We start from the raw sequence: 21,271 nt of genomic DNA, 5'->3' as shown, positions 1-21,271 counted from the left end.
AGTACAGAGAGTTCCCATATCTCCCTGCTTCCACACCTGCACGGCCTCCCCTGTTATCAACAACCCCCCGCCCCCGACCCAGAGTGGGACATTTGTTACAATTGATGAATCTACACTGACACATCATTATCACCCAGAGTCCATAGTTTACATTAGGGTTCAAGCTTGGTGTTGTACATGCTATGATTTTGACAAATATATAATGACATGTATCCAACTTTATAATAACATACAGACTAGTTTCACTGCCCTAAAGATCTCCTGTGCTCCAACTATTATCCCCCCCTCTCCCACTAGCCTCCAGAAACCACTGATCTTTTTACTGTCTTCCCAGTTTTGTGGGATGTCTTATAGTTAGAGAAAATTCCTTTTCAAAGTACATCAGAAGTGTCAATAATAAATACAATTGTTTTACAAGTACACTTAAAACCAAAATTCATTTCTACTTCTCTGCTTGCTAAAAATTACAATCATATTGGAGGGGTTAGCCACGTTTTGGGGGAGGGGTATTAAGTCTTAAACCCTCATTTTTGCTTCCAAAATCGAGACCAAATTCATTTAGAAATGAATGCCTAGATTAAGCACGTAAGATTTTTTAATAAGGGAAAAATCAATTAATGTGGATTAAATAAGAGGTTGAAGGAGAAGTATTATATAATCACATCAATAGATGCATAAAAAGCCTTTTTAATAAAATTCAGTATTCGTAGTAAAAAATCTTGGTAAACAAGGATTAGAACAAAATTTCCTTAGTGTTTTGTAAAGAATATTTATAGAGATTATAGTAAATTTCACACATGATGATATGTTAAATGTATTCCTTTTAAAATCACGTGTAAGAAACTTTCTTGCTGGGGCGCCTGGGTGGCTCAGTCCGTTAAGCGTCTGCCTTCGGCTCAGGTCGTGATCCCAGGGTCCTGGGATCGAGCTCTGCATCAGGCTCTGTGCTCGGCGGGAAGCCTGCTTCTCCCTCTCCCACTGCCTGCCTGTCTGCCTACTTGTGCTCTCTCTCTCCCTCTGTCAAATAAATAAATAAAATATTTTTTTAAAAAAAAAGAGAGAGTTTCTTGCTGTCAGTAGTTCTATTCATCGTGTACTAGAGATACTAGCCAGCAAAATTATCATAGGAATTGAAAGGGAAGAAAAGAGAACTCTTATTATTCACATATAATATGGTTATCTATGTAGAAAACTCCAGATCATTATGGATAAATGTTTGGAATTGCTGAATATAAAATAAACACACAGAGGCATCCAGCTGGCTCACTTGATGGAGCATGTGCCTCTCGATCTTGGGGCTGTGAGTTTGAGACCCCCGTTGAGTTGTACAGATCACTTAAAAAAAATTAAAAGAAATAAACACACACAATCAACTGTCTCATTTCGCTAGTCACAAACAGAAAAGGAAAGAAAGGAAAATAGTACAACAGCATCGAAAACTTAAAGTATTGAGGAATAATTTCCACTGAGTTTTCTGGAAATAATTACAAAGATTTGTTGAATGTCATTGAAGATTACTAAAATGGAGAGTCATACCATAATCATAGAAATGAACACATGTATCAGTTATCTCTTGCTGCACAACCAATTACCCCACACTTCGTGGTGCCAAATGACAAAGGTTTGTATCTCACAGTTCCTGTAGGTCAGGTCTGCAGGCGCAGCTTAGCTGGGTGGTTCTGGCTTGAAGTCTTCGTGAGGTTGCAGTCAAGAAGTCAGCTGGGGATGCAGTGATCTGAGAGCTTGACTGGGGCTGGGAGACCCTCTTCCAAGCTCACTCACATGGCTGTTGGCTGAGGGCCTCACTTCCTCACCACATGGGTCTTTCCACATGGCAACCCGGTGGCTGGCCTCCCCCAGAGTGAGAGGTCGAAAAGAGAGAGTCTCTGAAGTCATGCACTGTCACTTCTGCTTTTTTCTATTTATTGGAAACAAGTCACTAAGTCAAGCCCACACTCAAGAGGAGGAGAATTCATTTCTATCTTTTGAAGGGAATGCCAAAGAGTTTTTGGACATATTTTAAACCACAATGTTCAATATTATAAAGATATCAGTTGTCTACCATTTGACCAATAGGTTTAATGCGTCCTTTTGCCTTGTTTCTGTTTATATTTTTTCTTAACAATTAGGTTTATAAGAATTTTTTAATTAAAGTATAGTTGACACACAATGTTACACTACATAAGAATCATAAAAATTTTAATATTTAGCAAAACTAAATAACATTTATACAAATACAGGTGATTAAAAACTATAAGCAAGAAATGATACAAAACTCAGGATAAGATTTACCTCTAGAGCAGTGGTTCTCAACCAGGGGCAATTTCGGCTCCCAGGGGGCACTTGGCAATATCTGGAGATGTTTTTGGTTTTCGTGTCTGGGGAGGTGGGTAGAAGCCAGGGACGTTAATGAACATTCTACAATGCACAGGACAGGCTCCTAGAGGAAAGAATTATCTGGTTCTAAGTATCAGTGTAGCGCTAAGATTGAGAAACCTCAGGAAAGGGAGTGGGTTTGGGATGGGACACGTAGGGGACAAAGTCATGGTAATGTTCATTTCCTGGAATTCTTTCCGTAATGCAAACGCAGGAATACATCTTATAATGATTTGAGAGACATACATAGCATTAATGTTCTTTTGAGTTTTCTCAGTAATTAATAAACACAATAAAAAAGAACAATCGTTGAATCAACAGACCTTTGGACTCGTTGGGCCCGGATGGCTGGGACTGAACTTCCTGTTTTGAACCATCGGATAAATGGCGACACCATATAATGCTACATGTTTTCTTTTTCCTAAGATAAAAGCCTGCCCAGAGCATCTCCCTAGACCCTTGGCATTTTATCGAGAAGGAAAACAGCTCCTCAACATTAATTATATTGTGAAGACGACCTTAAATGCAGACTGCATTGACGAACCCTGACAAATCCCTTCACTTGGTGATTTGTAAGTCACTGTCCTTTCAAATCCCCGTGGCCATAAGTCATTGCTCCACCTCCTCATAGGGAGGGTCAAAAAAGTCAATCCGGCAGTAAGGCAGAGACCTTTAAGCGCTGGAAACATCAAGTGGGCAGAGGCCTCTGAGATGTCACAGTGAAGGCGCCCCATTAGCTGACTTGGGTACCCTCCCAGAGCTCACTGGCAGAGTGAGTCAGCGTCAACCAGGGGACCCTGGGCAGGTGAAAGCTATTCACCAGGAGCCCAAAGCCCAGACCGATCAGAGTCTCAAGGCGGAGGGCCTAGGGCATCTCTAGCCTCATTCTGAACTCCCACATAAGTTCGTGGTTACCCTCGGCTTTAAATGAATGAAAATCAAGTCTTCCGTGATTAAAAACAAATGCTATATTTGGGACCATGGTTGCAGAGAGCTGAAGCCTGCTATGTGTATCTTATACCAGAATGAACTGGAGGAGACAGAATAAGAGATGGAATTTAAGGAAACATGTGATGTTTTTTACTTTTAGATTATGCTCTGATTTTCCCCTTAACATGTAGTTGAATTTCACACATGATAACAATATTTTTCCTTGCAGCAGAATGAGCCTCTTATGAAAGGGGGTTTGCACCTTATTTTGTCTTCCCTATGTCTAAAAATTATACATAAAAACCCCAAATATGAGCAATTCACCTAAACTCTGCCAACCCTTTGTGTTTTTAAATAGCCAACCAGGAGGCAGTGGGACTACTCGAATCTTAAAATTGTGTAATGACCCCCATTACGGAAATTTGAAATGCTGTCCAATCTGAGAGGGCCCTCTTTTTTTTTTTTTTTTTTTTATGGCCCAACGCTAGCTTTGGGCACAGAAGGATGACATGTTGTGAGTCCAGAGGTTGAGCCAAAACCACCTCAACAAAAGACGGACTTTGCTCAGCATGTCTCCCACTTTAAACCTCTGCCGTTCTCAGCAGCTGTAGCCTGCATCTTAACATGATTCTTCTCCAGGATTTCGGCAGAGTTTTGGAAAGCCAAATATATAAAAGGTTTATAAATATTTTATAAATATATAAAAGATTAAAAAGAGGGAAGGATTTCTTTCGGAGGCAGCCATAAAGCTTGGGAAAGTTCTTGGGTTGTAGAATGATGGAGATTCAAGAGGTCTCCACCCTGGATCTGAAGGATAGGAAGGTGACGGAAGGAAACGCTGGCGTCGGGAGGACTCTGTCTCACCAGCTATCTCCCTGCGTGCTCCCGGACCTTTCTCGGCCTCTCTCTCCCTCCGGTCCCCTAGTTTGCGAGACGAGACCTTCAGCCCCGGGAATCTCCGGGATACCTTCCGTGGCCAGCCCTCTACGATTCTAACAGCTAAGGACGTTTCATCTGCCGGAATATTCTCTCTCCCACTTCTCCTGTATCGTAAGGTCCCCGTGAAACTGTACACGTCGTATCTACCAAGTCACTGCCTCGAAAGGGGGCCGAGCTAGGGGGCCAGCGTGCGTGAGATGCTGCAATGAGCCGGGGCACATCTCGGCGCGGGGCCGCTGCACTCCGAGACCAGGAGGGGTGATGCAGATGCAGGAGGGGGGCCGGTTCGTCCCTCCTTCAGGTTTAAGGGCGGGTCGGTGCACACGGGAGATGAGCAGGACGGTGTCTCCCGGGCCTCTTGGGGGAGAGACGAGAGCCAGCGTGCCCCTGTGCTGGCACGGGACGGACACCCGCTCCGCGCGGGTTTGCGGTTCGCGTCAAGCAGGCACAGCTCAACTGCATCCTTGCTCACGATGGGCTGCAGGGCAGGCTGCCCCCAAATATGCCACTTTGGCCTATTGATTGTTTTGAATTTAGTTACACGAGAAACAGCGGGCACAAGGACTCTCTGACCTCCTCTGTGCCCTGGAAGCAGGACCTAAGTGTCCCCCGGGAAGGTGCCCGCCCTGTCCCGGGAGGAAGGGAGACAGCCTTCTTGCCAGAGGTGGGGAAGTCAAGGCCGAGAAGGCCGTGTAAGCAAACGGGCTGCTTCTTCGCTACTTCGCTACCCCAAGCCCCAACTTTTGTCAATTCTTCACAGACTTATGGTTTCTTTGTCTAAAAGGCGTAAAAGCTGCCAGCTTTGCTACTTCTTGGAGTCTCCTATTTCTATGGGCTCCCATACGCACACAGTTACATTTGTTTTTCTCCTGTTAATCTGTCTTCTGTCGATTTCATTATTAGACCAGCCAAAGAACCCAGAAGGGAAGAGGGGAAAACTTTCCTGCCTCTACACTCAATTGTATTAGTTATCTACTGCCACGCAAAAATATCGCCACGGGCTCAGTAGCCTAAAGCAGCGCACATTTACTACCTCGTGGCTCAGCTTAGCGGGGGCCTCTGCAAGGCTGCTGTGGGGCGTTGGCCACGGTGGCCGTCTTAGCTGAGGCTCTGGGTCCCCTTCCCAGCTCCTGCATTGGGTTCCTGGCAGGTGTCAGACCGAGGCTGCATTTTCTCCCCGGGCAGTTGGAGGCGGGGATCGTGGGGGTCACCCTAGAGGGTGTCTGCCACACCAGCCACCCCTAGGTTGCTCTAATTAATTAATTAGTTCACTTGACTGGGCATTAACCATAGCTTGACCCTGTGCTGGGTATTGGCGCATGCACAAAACAAAACAACAACAACAACAAAGCCACGGTCTCTACCTACATGAGTGGGATGCTGGCTTCCTCCCCCAGTTCGGTCCTGCTCTCCTGTGCGTGGCTCTTCATCCTGGCACAGGGAGCTGGGCCTAAGCCTGGGTTCGGGGCTTCCTTCCGCCTGGGGCTTCTGGGCTGTCTGGGGGTGCCCTGGCCTCAGAGTGTGGTCGCCCGGTGACCTCCCAAGCTTGCAGTTCCTCCTGTTTGCCACTGTGGCTGGCCGGCTTCTGCTCAGTGCTGACTTCCATCCCGGCAGCCAGAGAGCCCTCCCCAACATCTGCCCAGCTGCTTTCTCGTCACTCCCCCAGAACCTCTGCTGGGGGGGGTGGTCAGGGTGGGGGCCTGGGGACACCGGAGTGGCTTTTGAGATTTCTCTAGACTCAGTCCACCCTCGTGAGTCACCCCTGTCTTGGGTTAGGATCCCCACAGGTGGAGCCAGAGATGAGGATTCATCTGGGGGTGACTTTGTGGAAAAGCTCACCATAGGGCAGAGGGGACGTGGGCCTGGGCTAGGGGGACCAGTGAGGGAGTCGTATTCCGACAGGCTTCCTGGAGCGAAGCTCTGAGCCAGCTCTGGAGCCTTTATACCTCAGAGGAGTTACAATCAGGGGAAGGGACCCAGGGCGTTCTCTTCCTCTACCCGTGAGTCACTGGGGAAGGGCTGCCCCAAGGTGATGTGGGTTCTCCCGTACTCCCCTCTTTCCTTTCTCCGGGCTGAGCAGCCTCCAGTGGTCTTAGAGCTACTTTTCGACAAAGAGAGGTGTGCTGCTTGTGAGTAAAAAGACTTGGAGAGCTGGTGCATACAGAGCTTGCCGAGAAGTCCCAGGAGATTCCGGCAGAGCGCTGATAGCATCACCCTGATAAGATCTCGAATTTCAATATTTCAGTGGGCCTTCTGTTTTCTGCCTGAACTCTGACCGATGCCTGCCTACAAATCAATTGCCCAATTTTGCTTGTCCCTCCAAAAATGTCTTTAAATTTCCCCTATGTATGAGTTCTCGCTTATTCTTTAGACCAACCTCAGCCCTGTTGACATTTGGGGCCAGATAATTCTTCATGGTGGGAGCTGTTCTGTGCATTTGTGATATTGCAATTTATAAGAAATGAATATATTTGGTCATTCAGGTGACCAAAATGTGTTTCTCATGTATTTGGTCTTCATCCATGGTTCCTGTTCCCCAAACCCTTGGCGTTTCCTGAGCCGTAAGAGCAAAGGGACCATCTTTTGTTGTATTTGCTCTCTTGTCTTCAGTTCCCCAAATCCCTCCCGGGCCACAGAGGTGTAATGAGTGTCTTGCTATTCATAACAGGCCCCTTTCCACCACGACTGTGTTTATGTTAGCGAGCTGACTTTTGGAAAGCCCCTAAGGATAAGGGTTTCTTGTCGCGGGGAGCCGACCAACGTGATTAGAGGACCTTTCGGTCCCACCCCCTGACTTCCGGGGCGGGGAGAGGGGCTGCAGGTTCACCACCGGCCAATGATTTCAACAGTCGCACCTGTGTGATGAAACCTCCACAAAAACCCAAAAGGAGGGGGTTCAGAGAGCTTCCAGATCGGGGAACCAGAACACTCTTATGTGCCACTGGGCCTGACCCCAAAGCTCCACAAGGAAAGAAGCTCCTCTGCTCAGGACCTCACCCTATGTAACTCTTAATATGGCTATTGACTCGTGTCCTTTAAAATCCTTTGTAATAAATCGGTAATCTAGCGAGTGAATGGGTTTCCTGAGTTCTGTGAGCCATTCTGGCAAATAAATGGAATCCAAGGAAGGGGGCATGGAAACCTCTGATTTATAGCCAGTTGGTCAGAAGTATGGGTAAACACCTGGGTGTGTGAGTGGCATCTGAAATGGAGGGCCGTCTCGTGGGACTGGGCCCCTTGCCTGTGGATCTGATGCTGTCTCCGGGTAGGTAGGGTCAGAACTGCGTTGAATTCTCAGACACTGAGAATTGCTTGTTGCTGTGGGGAAGCCTACACACACACACAGGAATTGGACTCGGGCCCAGGAACCCCAAAGGGAGGGATGAAGAGGTGGAGCACAGAGGATTTTTAGGGCAGTAAAAATACTCTCTAGGATACTATAATCATGGATACATGTCATTATACATGTGTCCAAACCCCTGGAATGTACCACCCCCAGAGTGAACCCTAAGGTTCGCCCTGGAAGCCTAGCCGAACCTGGGCTCCGTGTCTCTTGCATGGCTCTGTAAGCGATCGGGTGGGAGGCAGGACTTCAGGTTTCCCCACCTCCACTATTGAACTGGAAACTTCCTGGGGGTACACCTTGTCTGTCTCAACCAGTGCCCATAACGGCTTTCAGAAAAGGTAAAAAAATAATAATAATAATGATAAGGGAAAGTGCTCCCATTAAGAACAGTTTTAATCCGAATCATCTGTTCAGTCATGTTATACAACTAGATAACTTGGATGTCTGCTGGTGAGCAGCGACTTCTTTTTTTTTAAAGATTGTATTTATTTATTTGAGAGAGAGAGAGGGAGCACGAGCGGGAGGAGGGGCAGAGGCAGAAGCATACTCCCCGCTGAGCAGGGAGCCCGATGCGGGGCTCGATCCCAGGACCCTGAGATCATGACCCGAGCCAAAGGCAGATGCTTAACCGACTGAGCCACCCAGGCGTCCCAAGAAACAGCTTCTGAAACAGAAAGACAAGGCTCTACACCCCTCAAGTCTCCACCAGTTACTAAAAACAAGGACAGTCCACCACCTGCCTCAAGGGACAGCAAATGGTGGACACCTGGAAGGGGGGCACCCAGCTGCCTCTATGCTGACAACTAGAAGGAGCAGCTATTTAAAGATAACGCAGAGTGGGGCCTTCTTAACTCCAGTCTATAATTATGAGGTTTTTTACTGTGGTCTCTGCCTCTTCCCACAATGTACATCTCCTGCAGAGAGAGGAAAGAGACGTGGCAACATTTCACCCTCCCTGGCGACACATAAGATTGGCCACTCCGACAAGACCAAAGTTGAGATCCACGCTTTTATTTGGCCAAGTAGTGTAGAATGTGAATTTTTATGTGTATTATAATCTTCCAAATCTTATATATTCTTTTGACAGTAGAGATGTGTTGTAGATCAGCATCTAAACTCTGCGGCTTTATAAATCACAGAATTACTTAATGAATTTCCATAATAATTTCCACTTCCAAAAACAGTGCTTCCTGCGACTAGAAGTGGATGAAATGATTGCTTCTTTTTTTCTTCCTCTCTCCTTCCTTCTCCTCTCCCCCGTTTGACATTCTTATCTTCTTATTTGACAAGACTGATTTTGTTTCTCTGAACTGGATGTTTATATTTTTGCCCACAGAATGCTAAGATCACAGATTTCAACCAACTAAGACAAAATGCCAACTTACCTGTTTGATGAAGGTAGGGTGGTGGGAGGGGAAGCCGCCATCAGTCAAACACCTGCGTGTAGTTTCAGCCCAAACTAATCCACCTCCCAAATGCATCCAGGAAGTAGTGATTGGTTCTCATAGCTCTAAGCGTTAGCAAGAATGGTCCTGGAGATTCCTTTAGGTAACTTTTCTAGTGTCTTCTTGTAATGCATCCAAGGATTTCAAAATGACTATAAAAAACACGAAGGCATAAAAGAAAGACACCAAACAATTTTGGAGCCCAGTGTAATCCACTCAAAAACAGGACTAGCCAAAGCCCATGCAGGCGGCTCGGAGAGGGGGCTGTGTTTGCCTTGCGTGGAGGGAGGGCACAGACCCGGGAGTTGGGGTGGGGGGAATGGGCAGGGCTCTGCCTCCGGGTGCTCACAGCCCTTGCTCTTCTGTGTCCAGCTCCCCGAGGGCGCACAGATCTGGGTTTTCTCTCCCTGTGTTTCACGTGTTTTGCTTCCTGTTTTTACACACTTCAGTAGTCACCTGTGAAGAAGGGTGGTCAGGGGACTCCATTTACATAGTTTCAAATCATTCCCAGTAAGGGCCTCCTCTGTCTCTATCCAGGGTAAAGCGGCTGCTGAATTTTTCACTTTTCAAACATGCTGCCGTGGATTACAAACAGCTTATATCACCTCAGTTTCTTTTGCTAGAAAATAATCTTTTTAAAAAATAAATGATGTTAAAAAATGTTTTTAGAATTTCTGACTAAGAGCAGTTTCCAAAGTGTTTCACTTGGCATTGAATTATATGGGGGGTGCATCTTTTTTCGTTCCTGCAGAAACTCTTCGAAAATTTTTATTTGTAAAATTATTGGAAAGACTTTGTTGAGGTTCTGATATAAGGCAGGCATTGCATCCATCAGCAGTGGGGTTCCAAGAGAGGAGTCCAACACTGTCCCTGTCTTCTAGTGCTTTCTTATCCATTAGGGGAGTCAGAAATATAAATGCCCTTTAGCACCATAGGGAACTCGAGTGCAGGGACTAGGGCTTTAGAGCTCAAGCAACGTCTCTTAAATATCCTTACAAATGTCCTTACATGTCCTTACAAATCAGGCTTGAGTGGACAAAAAATTGTCAAACATAAAGATACCACCAAAATAACAGTCTAAAGTTTGGAGAACGGGCCCCAAGGAAGCACAAAGGAGACAAAAACAAAAACAAAAACAAAAACAAAAACAAAACAGTAGGAAGAAGGGAAGATGTTGAAAACTCAGACATTTACTTCCTTGAGGCAGAGAGTCGGACCTAATGGCTGTTCTCTCAGAAAGTTCCATTGGCATATCCACCATCACATCCCTAGTCTGAATTATGGTCCTGACCATGTTCGCTCCTCCAGAGAAAGGCCAATTTTTCATTTGGGATAAATTAGCCTCAAGTGTGAATTGATTAGCCCACTACGGTCTATAAGGCAGCCACTGGATTCGCAGAGCCTCGGTCAAGTAATGTGCTGGTGCAAATAAATAAGGATTTGTTTCCACACCCCCTATCAGCCCGACTCGGTGGGGATCCCAACACTGAGTTAATTACCCCACTCATAAAACTAAGTGTCCATGTGTCCCCCACGCTGCCTTGGTCGTATCTCCATTGCCTTTCATCACTCGATGAAATTACTACAGTATTCGTGGCCGGTGGGTGGAAAGTCACAATGTTTGCAATTCTTATTTCCAGAACATTGTCATCCCCCCAACTTTGATAAAGCCCAACATGCATATTCTTTTTTAGCACATTTTCTCGGATTCGCTTGAAAACCAGGCAGAGCAGTGAGGTTAAAGACTCAAATCCCCAACGTTGCAAGCAAATAGAAACCATTTCCTTAATAGAAAAAGTTCAAGAAAAGTGAATCCCTTTTCTTCATTTTTTTTTTTCTTGGAGGCTGCACCTTTATAAATGGCTTGGCCAGATGCCCTTTAAATTAATAGCATACCGAGAGAAGTCTCTTCTGTGGAAGAAAATTTCATCACCGTCAAATGTGACTTAGAGTTCCCATTTTTTTCTGAAGTATGCATAATTGAATTTCCAAAGAGTCGGTTTTGGAGGTGCAGGGTGGGGTGAGATGGGGGTGCCCTTAACGTGGACTGGGGCCCGGGGCTGCTGAGGAGGGGCCCTCCTCACCTTCAGCCCGCACGGGTGGGGGGGGGGTGGATCTGCCGCCCCATCACACTTGTTGAGGCCTCCAGTCAATTCTGGATGGACGGTTCTTACTTCATGTTTAAGCTGCTTTAGTCTCATTTCTAGGCGCCCAATTGTTCTTGTCTCTTCCAGGCAATCTTTGAGGTAAGCACCTGGTGTTTTATTTGAAGAGCTAGAACCTGAGCCCTCTTAGTCTCTGCGTTTGGGCTTTGCAGCTGGGAAGCATGTTTGCTCACGTTGCGTTTTTACCATCCAGGAAATCCTCCGGGGAATTCGGGGGACATGTGGTACCTTTGAAGTACCACAAGCAATTTTCTCTTTCCTACTTTCCTCCGTGTTTTGTTACATTATTTTAATTGATGTATTTTGTCTGATGTATTATATTAGGAGCGCTTGAAGGATGATGTGTTTAGCATACAATGTCTCTTATGATTCCATTTCTTTGCAGAAGCACAACGTCTCAGTTTTGACTCTGCTTGCTACCCCCGGCGCTGGGTTACAAGACACAAAACAACGCTTTGCGTGTCGTGCAGGAAAAATCACTCAGACACCCCATCTCTCACGTTCCTGCCCCAGAGCTGGAAATTCATCACTCAAATTTGTTTCAAGTTTAAAAACTCTCATATTTATGGCCCATATTTCCTCCCTTTATGAGTCCTGCATGTCTAGTTAAGCCTTTGATGATAGAAATTTCTATATACATTAGTATACAAATGTAACATGTGGGTAGAAACAGAACTCTTACTATTTAATGAGGGAAAGGCACCCCAGCTCTGATCAAATGGACCTGATTAGCATGTGAGTTAAGTCCAAGAAAGGTAAAGACAAATACCAATCCAGCTAATCTGCGTCTTTACATTGGCTTAAATTCCATTTAATCGTAATTCCTTGAAGAAATGTCCAGAAATAACTGTAGGATTCTCTCTGCCTTGTGACTTGCTCCAGAGAAGAAAGATGAGAACGGCCCCATTTGCCACTAATATTTAAGTCCCGCCAATTCACAGAGTCCCTGGAAGGAGTCTTGAGAATACAAACACACATTTATTTAAAGCCATCAGATTTTGATCTGAGAGAACAGCAAATACTATTGTAGAAATAATGTGTACAAGTGTAAATAAAACCGTCCTGGCCATTTGGCATTTCTTTTGGAATTTCTGAGAGTTGCTTTTTTTTTTTTTTTTTTGCACGTGATACATGGCCGCCCCACCCTTTTCCCACTTCCCTTTTCCTTTAATATTTAAATTATGTTTAAATGAATCTAGAAACATGCATCCTCCATAAAAGCTTCAAATAATGAATTTATGATGGTCTTCTCTCTGCTTAAGTGATCAGGGAATCTCCGACCTTTGAAAAGGTGGAATGGTTTTTGCTGTGTTAAGCGAAGTGCAAGCAAGAGGCCCAATCAGCCAATTTATGTTTGATTTTATCTCAAGCATGTCAGAGTTATTCATCCAATCCAGATTAGGGTGAAAGAGTGGCAGAGAATTGTTGAAATTGGAACAAATAAGAGTTGTTTTCAGGCTGAAAGGTTCACAAAGTCCATAAAGAATTCTTATGTATATTTTCTCACAATGAATGGGATTCACAATTTGTGCAATAGGTTGCCATGAAGTGTAGTTTGGACCGCACAGCATAGAAGGTTCTGGAATTCATGAGCTGTGACGGCAAGTGGGTAGTTTTATGTTTACCAGGCTGAAAAATGGCCAATTCCCAGCTTGTGTTCTGACAATAGGTGTGTTTGACTCCATCTTTTAGGGTTTTAAATCTACACATTTAAGGGAAATACTAGTCCTGTGAGAAAATATAAAAGTTCTGATTTACCAAAGTTTGATTTGCCATAGAAATCCTCTGCTGTATTATTTGCTGTAAAACCTAAGTCCTCTTAGGACCCAATGAGTCATTTGGCGCCTTCTTCAGAATTTTCTAGAAGGAAGTATTGGATTGGGGACCCTTTTCTGCAGCTCAGAATTAATCATCTCTTGAGCCCCACTGGTTTTCTCAGCCCCCCAGCCTGCTCTAGCCCCAGCCTGCCCTTCTGCTGTCAAGAAGCAGAACCATTTTGGGGCGCCTGGGTGGCTCGGTCAGTTAAGCGTCTGACTCTTGATTTCGGCTCAGCTCATGGTCTCAGGGCTGTGAGGTGGAGTCCCGTGTCCCGGGCTTGACATCTGTAAGCATCAACTGCCAAAGCTACTGGTTGCAGGTTGTGTGTCTGGGAGGTCCCACAAGAGCAAAATAAAGAACCGACCAGTCAGAGTCACTGGTGGGGGGAAAGGAAGCTAGTGTGGTAGTATGATTCATGCTGACCCGAGCTGTGTTTTTGTGGGAAGCCCATTTTCTTCCTTTGCCCTCTGCTAGTGCATTAGCCCTGACCCTCCGCCCAGTATGTTACGGCAGAGGGTCAAAGTTCCTGTAGTTGCAAGCATGCTGATGACTTTTTATCAGTGAGTTTGTCTTTGGCCAAAACTGTTGTAAGGGTAAAGTATTTTTGTTCTGTTACAGAGATCCACATCTATTCTTGATTTCGCCAAAGGCAGTTCAATTTTTCAATGACTTTAAAACACAGTTCTTAAATAACTGAAAAGAGGTTAACTTTTTAACAAATAACTTTCAGCCTGCTCCTACAACCAGCCTATCAGTCAAAATAGGGCTGAATTCGCCCATGTCCTCTTTCCAGGGGAACTTGGAGTCTAGAAAGGCCCATTTCTGCAAGGGTGTGATGGAGAAAATACAGGGAGTAATTGGTTCCATTCATTTTTAAATTCCTTATAAAACCATGAGGAATGAATTCATATTCAAAGAGAACTGAACAAAGCCTCAGAGAAAGCCATTGTGTTTTCAGAGTTCAGAGGGGGGAAGGGGGAGAGGTAACTCTTTAGCAGTGATGAGTAGAGTTTTTCATGGCAAGTTCATTCATGAGAATTTCAGGTATCGCCCAGCAATCCCCAAGCCTGGAGAAAGATCGCCATCTCAGGATTCACGTATTTTGTCTTATGAACACAACCCACACAAACGTGTATATACATGTGATGTTCGAGTACATTTACCTCTGTGAGTTTCAATCCTGGTTGTGCATCAGAGTCACTTCCGGGAATGACTGAGTCGGATAGAATCCGCTGGGCTGCAGTATCAAATGGTCCCCAAATCTCATGGCTTATTACAGCAAAGACGTCGTTCTCGTTCACAATGTGTATTCATGGGGCCTCACCCATGGCTCTGCCCCCTCTTGTGTTCACTGTGACACCAAGGTGACAGAGCAACCTCTAGTTGGATCACTGTTGGTTGTCATGACAGAGAGAAAAGAGAGAGCCTGCTCAAGTTCATGGGCCGGGGCGAGTCACGGGGCGAGTCACAATAGCCGCTCTGTGAAGTACACTTCTCCCCAGGGAGCCACGGAAAATCTTTGTGAATCTCTCACGGAGACATTTCAGGGATACAAATGCCTTTTGACTTCAGATCTGTTTTAGGATGGGGCCTGGGGAACTGCATTTTTAAAAGTTCTCTAGCAAGTACGATGAGTAAGCAAGGTTAGGAGACACAGACTTGCATGAGGAAAATCTGTTAGGCCACTGCAGGGAGGAGTGCACGTTCATGCCTGTGTTAGCCAAGCAATCAGATTAACGCATGTTTTATTCCTCTGCAGTCATATCTTTAAATAATTAGGAGAATTAAGGGGGTTAGAAGTTTTTTGCAGGGGGCAGAGGGAGAGGGAGAGAATCTCAAGCAAGGCTCCACACCAAACGTAGAACCCAACGTGGCGCTCAGTCTCCCAACCCTGAGATCATGACCTGAGCCGAAATCAAGAGTCAGATGCTTAACCGACTGAGTCATCCAGGCACTTCTAGAAGTTTTTTTTTAAAGTTTCAAAAATCCTTTTCTGATGACAGACAATTTTAATATGGAAGTATAAAATAGTCTCAAAGTTGATGTTTGCTTAACAGAACATTGTGGTTTGTGTGAAGATAAGAGTGCCCTCTGGTTATAAAGTACAGAACATCCACAAGTAATGGATGAGAAAGGCATAAAATAATTGATCAGCAAAAAATTTAATCCAATGAGGTTCTGCCTGAGAGGCATGGCCTCACCCTCTGAGTGTTTGGGCTTGGTGCTAACATTACAGTGGTGTTTGCACCATCCATGTAGGTGAAATAAAATCACGTGTTTGTAGATCCTGGAGTGCTGAGTGTTGTGGGCTAACAGTACGTAGAGTAATTCCATTTGGCTACTCACTGCAAGCATATGACCACGTGAGCCACGCCAGTACAATGGAAAGAACACTGGATTCAAACTAAAAATGTACTTTCTCAGCTCTTAAATACACATAACACTTCATTGTGCTGTCTCTTCCGGCAGTCTTCTCTTTCACTCTGTATGTTAGATATTTAGGTACACTGTACAGGGCATCGTGGTAGACTCCCCAGTATCCAGTTACTCTGCTGGGTAGGAGCTATGCAGTTTGCAACACTGATTCTACTAGAAGCCTCAATACGAGGCTCCGATTAGACCAAACCAATCCCAAGCCCCTGGCCTCAGCCATTAGTTTAGGTAACTCGTGCCTAAGCCAATCAGATCATGGCAATTCCTGACCACAGAGACTGATTCTGGAATTGCTCCATCAGACTGAAGCTGAAGAGTTTTGCTGATGATCCAGAAAGATGCTGTTTCGAGTTCTGGCATACATGAGCTGTCAGCGTGTCCGGGAGTGTGTGTGCCCACCTACTCTGGGCTTGGCTATCAGAGACGATCAGAACCTTCTCTCGAAACTTCATCAGCCTTGGAAACACTGGCCTCCTGCTTGTAGTTCCAAAGCAGGCGGAGAGGTGCTCTGTTAGCTTTCCCCTGCTAGTCGCGTGTACATGGAGGGACTTGCCAGGGTATGCTGAGGTTTGAGGAGGAGTGAGGGGCAGGACTAGTCCTTGAATCACATGCACCGGCCTATTTTTGGACCCACAGATCTTCTTGGGTGAGGAGGAGGGTGGGAAAGAAGATCGGAGAGGCTCTCAGACAATATTAACTCTGGCCCCTTAGTCTAATAAAGTCCCAGTCAATGCCTAGAGAGATGAAATGTCTCACCCCAAGTGACTATAGAGCTAAGTAAATTTTAGAGCTTCTGCTCATATTGATTCCTTAGTGGCCCCCCTTGGGGGATGCCATACCCTGAGAGCACTCCAGCCCAGGGTCCCATTGTCCCTTATCTGAACCATCACAGTGACCTCCTGCCTGCTGTCTCTATGTCTACCATACCACTCCAACCCATTTCCGTACAGGAGTCGGAGGGAGCCTGGGACATCAACAGGAATCACATTCCCTTGAATGTTTTTACCTGTCAGCATCCTGACCACTATGGCCAACCTAGGTAGCCTATCCTGGCCCAATTCATTGATCAACATTTCCTTTTTCCTCTGGGACTAGTTAGGTCCCACGAGTTCAAACACCCAGACGGGCAAAGCTACCCTCTTCCGTGTACTATTTCTAATTGTTTCTGTTATTCCATTTTTGGTGAGGTCATTCATTCTCAAACAATCACTTAATTCTCCAAGTCCCCAGTTATTGATATGGTTAAAAACAGCCTTATATTTTTCTAAGATTACCATACGCAGATATCTTAGCCTGATGAATCTTATTTTTATGGTTAAGATAATTGGTGCCCAGCTAGCTCTTGGAGAGTAAACAAAATGTGGTTTATATCCAAGCTCCTGTTGCTTTGGGAACATTCATGCTCCATGTAGTGCAGACCAACAGTTTTCTACCTAGGATGACTTCGTGCCCCAGGAATATTTGGAGCCCGGAGGCATTTTGTGTCATGATGACTGTTGGGGAGGTGTAGGTGGCCTCTAGTAGACAGAGGCCAAGGATGCTGCCCCCCATCTCCCAATGTATGGCCCAGCCCCCCACAACAAAGTCTTGTCCAGCTTAGGACATCGGTAGTGCCGAAGTGGGTAAACCCGGCCATCAACCATGTGGTTGTTATGCGTGTGGGCTCTAGTAAGCACAGAAGCCACTACCCGCCCCCCCGCCATGTTATCCATGCCAATAAATGGACTCTTCCATATCAATCAACTTACTTGATAGGAAATGCAAGTCTGTGCTAGTAGGAAGGGAGAAGGCATTTTATAATTTGTAGAAGACAAAAAAAAAAAAAATCCCTAAATTACGGACCTGACAGGTCCCTTTCTTCTGTGGAAATTAAGGTAGTCCGTTTCTCCAAGAAGCTGCTTCTGGAGGGACAGGGAGAGAACAAAGACCAACAGCCTTGGGCTCACGCTTTCTACCTTCTCTGGAGATGAAAATGGCCACACACACGTGTGGCCTCCAAATCAATGGCAAAATTCTTCACGTTAAACGTACCACAGCCGAAAAATCAGGGCCTTATGTAAGAGAACGTGTCTGTGATCTTTTTAAAGCCCATAGAAGATTTCCATATGCAACAACTACAGTCTGCACTTGAGCTCTTCCTGAAACTCAGTGACTCATAGCTTCTCTCTGGATTTTTCTGTAGGTGTTTTATGGGTTAGAAGAAAAGAAAAATGTGGCTCAACACAGGCAAGCAGAAATAAAATGAAAGATTGGTGGGCTGGAAGGACAAAGCAGCAGGAAGAAGGAAGCAGGGATGTCTAGCTGGATCGAGCCTCGGACGGAAGTGTGCAATTTGTCAGAAGTCTCCCTGACCCGGCCCTGGGCGGCAGTGAGCAGCAGGAGAGGAGGACATAGTGGCCCAGGGAGGCATCCGGCATCTTGCAAGATGCCTAGTGTTGCAAGAAACAGAAGGGCTTCTGCCGCCCAGGCAACCGCAGGCCCGCCCACTCAGGGAAGCGGCCCTTTCAGGAGTTTCTGGAAGGCCTGGAGGAGTGGGAGGAGCCTGGAGGGGCGGGATTGGAGCCCTCGCTTCCGGTTCCGGCTTGGCTTGCCTGGAAGGACGTCGGTTAGGAGAGCTGACCGTTCGATGCAGCTGATCAGCGAGCCAGAACTTCCAGAAATACTCAGCCTTTTGGACTTTTTTTGTTGGTGTTTTGCCATTCATAGGTCTTCCTTTGTGATATGACAGTTTTTGAGTTAAACACTGGAAGTCTTCGTTTCCAAGCAATTTAAAAGTTACCTTCATTGGGAAGGCCTTTGGACTTTGCATCTTTATCCCTAGCAGAGTTCTTTGGCACATAACAGGTGCCTATTAAGTGTTAAACAAAAGAAAGCCCACTGTTATCTGTGAACGTCTCATCGGGAATTAATTCAGCCCCTTCGATCACGTCTCATAACCAGACTGGGGAGCAGTGCAACAGAGGGGTTTGGCAGAGGAATTCTTTTAGTGAAGCAAGGACATAAAACACACCAGATGGGGGCAGGTCCTTAAGATGAAGAGACAGAACAGAGTTGTCCGCCGCACCTTCTAGAATCTAGCAGTTGTCACAGATTTTAAACAATAATTGCAAAGACAAGCTTGGTATTCATGACTGAGCATTCTCATTTTGTCCATTAGCCTCCAGAGAACCAAGACATGTTGGAATTTCTAAGTGTGTTGAAGTGCAAATTTAAACCAAACTTAAAATAAGGCTGGGGCGTGTGAACAGACCTGGAAGCTTTTGTTTCCCTCATAGCAAATACGGTAACTCTTGTCATGTGATAAAATATTTCGTGTCTTCAGACACCCCCCTCACACCAGGTATCAGTGTGCAAATTGGAACAACCTTTCAAGAGGACAATCTGGCGCAGGTATTAGGAGCTTTAAAAGTGCTCCTATCATTTGAACAAGCGATTGCTCATCTAGGAATTCAGGCAAAAGAAGCGAAGATGTACGCATGTAAAGGTGTATCATCAGAGTGTCATGGAAGCATTGGAAATTGGGAAGAGACCAATCCAAAGGCCTCGGAAGTTGGCTAAATTGGCTCAATAAGTGATGGAGCTTCATTAATGCAATGCTACCTAGTCATACAAATGAGTGCCTTTCTAAGACCCTGTAATGATGTGGGCTACTTTTCATGATCCTTTTAGTGATGACGTAGCTTATAAAATGGGGTACTTAATCCATTTCAAGTGTTGTGTAAAGCAACACTTGGGGGGAACAACATATGCATAGATAAAGTGAACATTGGTGCCTCCCTCTTGGTGACAGGAGTGTGTTTCCTTTTTATTCTTTGTACTCTTGTATATCGCACAGTTTTGTGTTTGTTTGTTTGCACATTAACCTGAGTTGATTAGGCCATTAGAAAAAAATTATTTCAAAACTCAACTTTGCCTCTTTGCTTTGGGTTATAAGATTCACAAATTAGAGCAGTCGCCTGCCTGTTCTCGAGGCCATGGGATAAGGTAGAGAATTCCATGGGAGCATCATTTACTGCCCCAACAACTCAATGACATTATAAAATTACTGCCTAATGTTCACACAGAGAGCTACTGTTGTTTGTGCGATTTGGGGGAAAAAATAAAATAGAACAACAAAGAGGAAAATGCCACAGAAAGCTATGCCAAAACCTAGGCTTTAAAAAGCCCTTTTCTTCAAACTCAGGCAAACAAGGTGATTTTTATATGCAAACCACTGCCCTTTTGCTCTTGAAGATAGTTCTTTCTTTTTCTTCTTCTTCCAATTTTTATTTCGTACTTTCAACTATAAAAACTCAGAATTCTGACCCCAATCATCTCAAAACTATGCAAAGAAACTCAAAAGATTTACAAGCATTTCTCTTCGGTGCATTTGAAGAAATTTGGAACAGAAACTAAAGGTGTGGCTTCCAAAGGAAAACCTCGTGTTGTTGCAGCTATTAACACTATATTTATGTGATTGTTGTCTCATCTTCTCCGAGAACCAAACAGCAAAGTGTTTATTGTGTCTTCTCTCTGAATAATACGCAAACTCTTTTCTCTTCCTTTTTCTGGTGGTGTGATTACGGGCAAAGTCTACAGGTGGTGACAGTTTCCCCCCACCTCTGACCATTACCGGCACCAGAATGCATCCTCATCAGAGCTATTGGAGTCCAGTCAGGTTCCTTCAGAAGCCAACTCTAAGCCACGGGTTTGAGCACAAGCAATTTATTTGGGAAGTGGTCTCAGGACACTGGTGGGGGAGAGGAGAAGTGAGACAGAGGATCACTAATATAGGGCTTGATATCCCACAGATGATCACTGTGGGCAACTGTGGCTTAATTCTGCTGGGCACTCCAAAAATCTGGATAAAACATGTACCTCAGAGTTATCCTGCCTGAAGGACGAGGGAGCTGAGGTACTGACACACCAACTCCCATCGGTCATTGGTTTGAAACAGCTCCCAGGGGATGGAAATTTCCCAGCTCCCCCCAGTTGCTCTTGCTGCCCCAACAGCAAAGCTCTCTCTGGCAGCCAGAGAATGTTCTCAGGCAAAAGGCAGTGCAGGTGCTGGCAGTGGGGAGTTCGCCGGTATACACTGAAGTGGTCTGAGTGAGGGGATGTGGGTGGGGTGCCGATAATGTCCACGACAGATTCGTTTGCCAAATTAGTATTTGGATCCAAAATGTATTTTTTCCTGCTGCTCTGTAAAGCTAGGAAGTATACCTAGAAAACTTGGGGGCTACTTAAAGGAGGTAAGATGGTATGATCATGCTTGAGAGTAACTTGTTCTCCGGAAACTTTGAGGAGAGGCATATCCTAGGACCAATCAATTGTCTCCTAGTTTAGAGAAAGTGCCCCAGGTGCGTGCCCAGAGAAAGTGCAAAATTTCTCTTGCAGCATTTCTGGTAAAGGGGAAAAATGGAAATAGCCAGTTGTCCTTCAACAGAAAAAGCTGAATGCAAAAAGGAAGCTGTTGAATGGTGGACCCAGAATATCACATTTATAATGTTTAAAACATGACAAACAGGATTATATATAGTTTATGAATTCCTATACATGCTATAAAGACATCAAGCATGCATGGAAATGATAAACACCAAATTCTGAAAGCCAGTTAGCTCTGGGGAGGGAGGGAAACAGTTGGGATGAGGAAGAGGGACACGGGAAGCTTGAACCACATCCAAAATTATGCTTGTTAAAGAACAATTATCTGAAGCAAATATGGCAAAAGATTAAGATTCGACAAAGACTTTTGTAGGTGCATGGATGTTGTTTAGAATATCCCCTCTACTTTTCCATATGCCCGAAACATTTCATACTAAGAAAAAAGTGAAAACAAA

This window comes from Eumetopias jubatus, unplaced genomic scaffold (genome assembly GCF_037043125.1).
Source record: "Eumetopias jubatus isolate StellerSeaLion01/CBP00866 unplaced genomic scaffold, mEumJub1_p1.0 scaffold_11, whole genome shotgun sequence".
In the NCBI taxonomy this organism is placed as follows: Eukaryota; Metazoa; Chordata; class Mammalia; order Carnivora; family Otariidae; genus Eumetopias; species Eumetopias jubatus.
The sequence above is the reverse complement of the archived record's forward strand: the minus strand, read 5'-3'. Positions refer to the sequence as shown.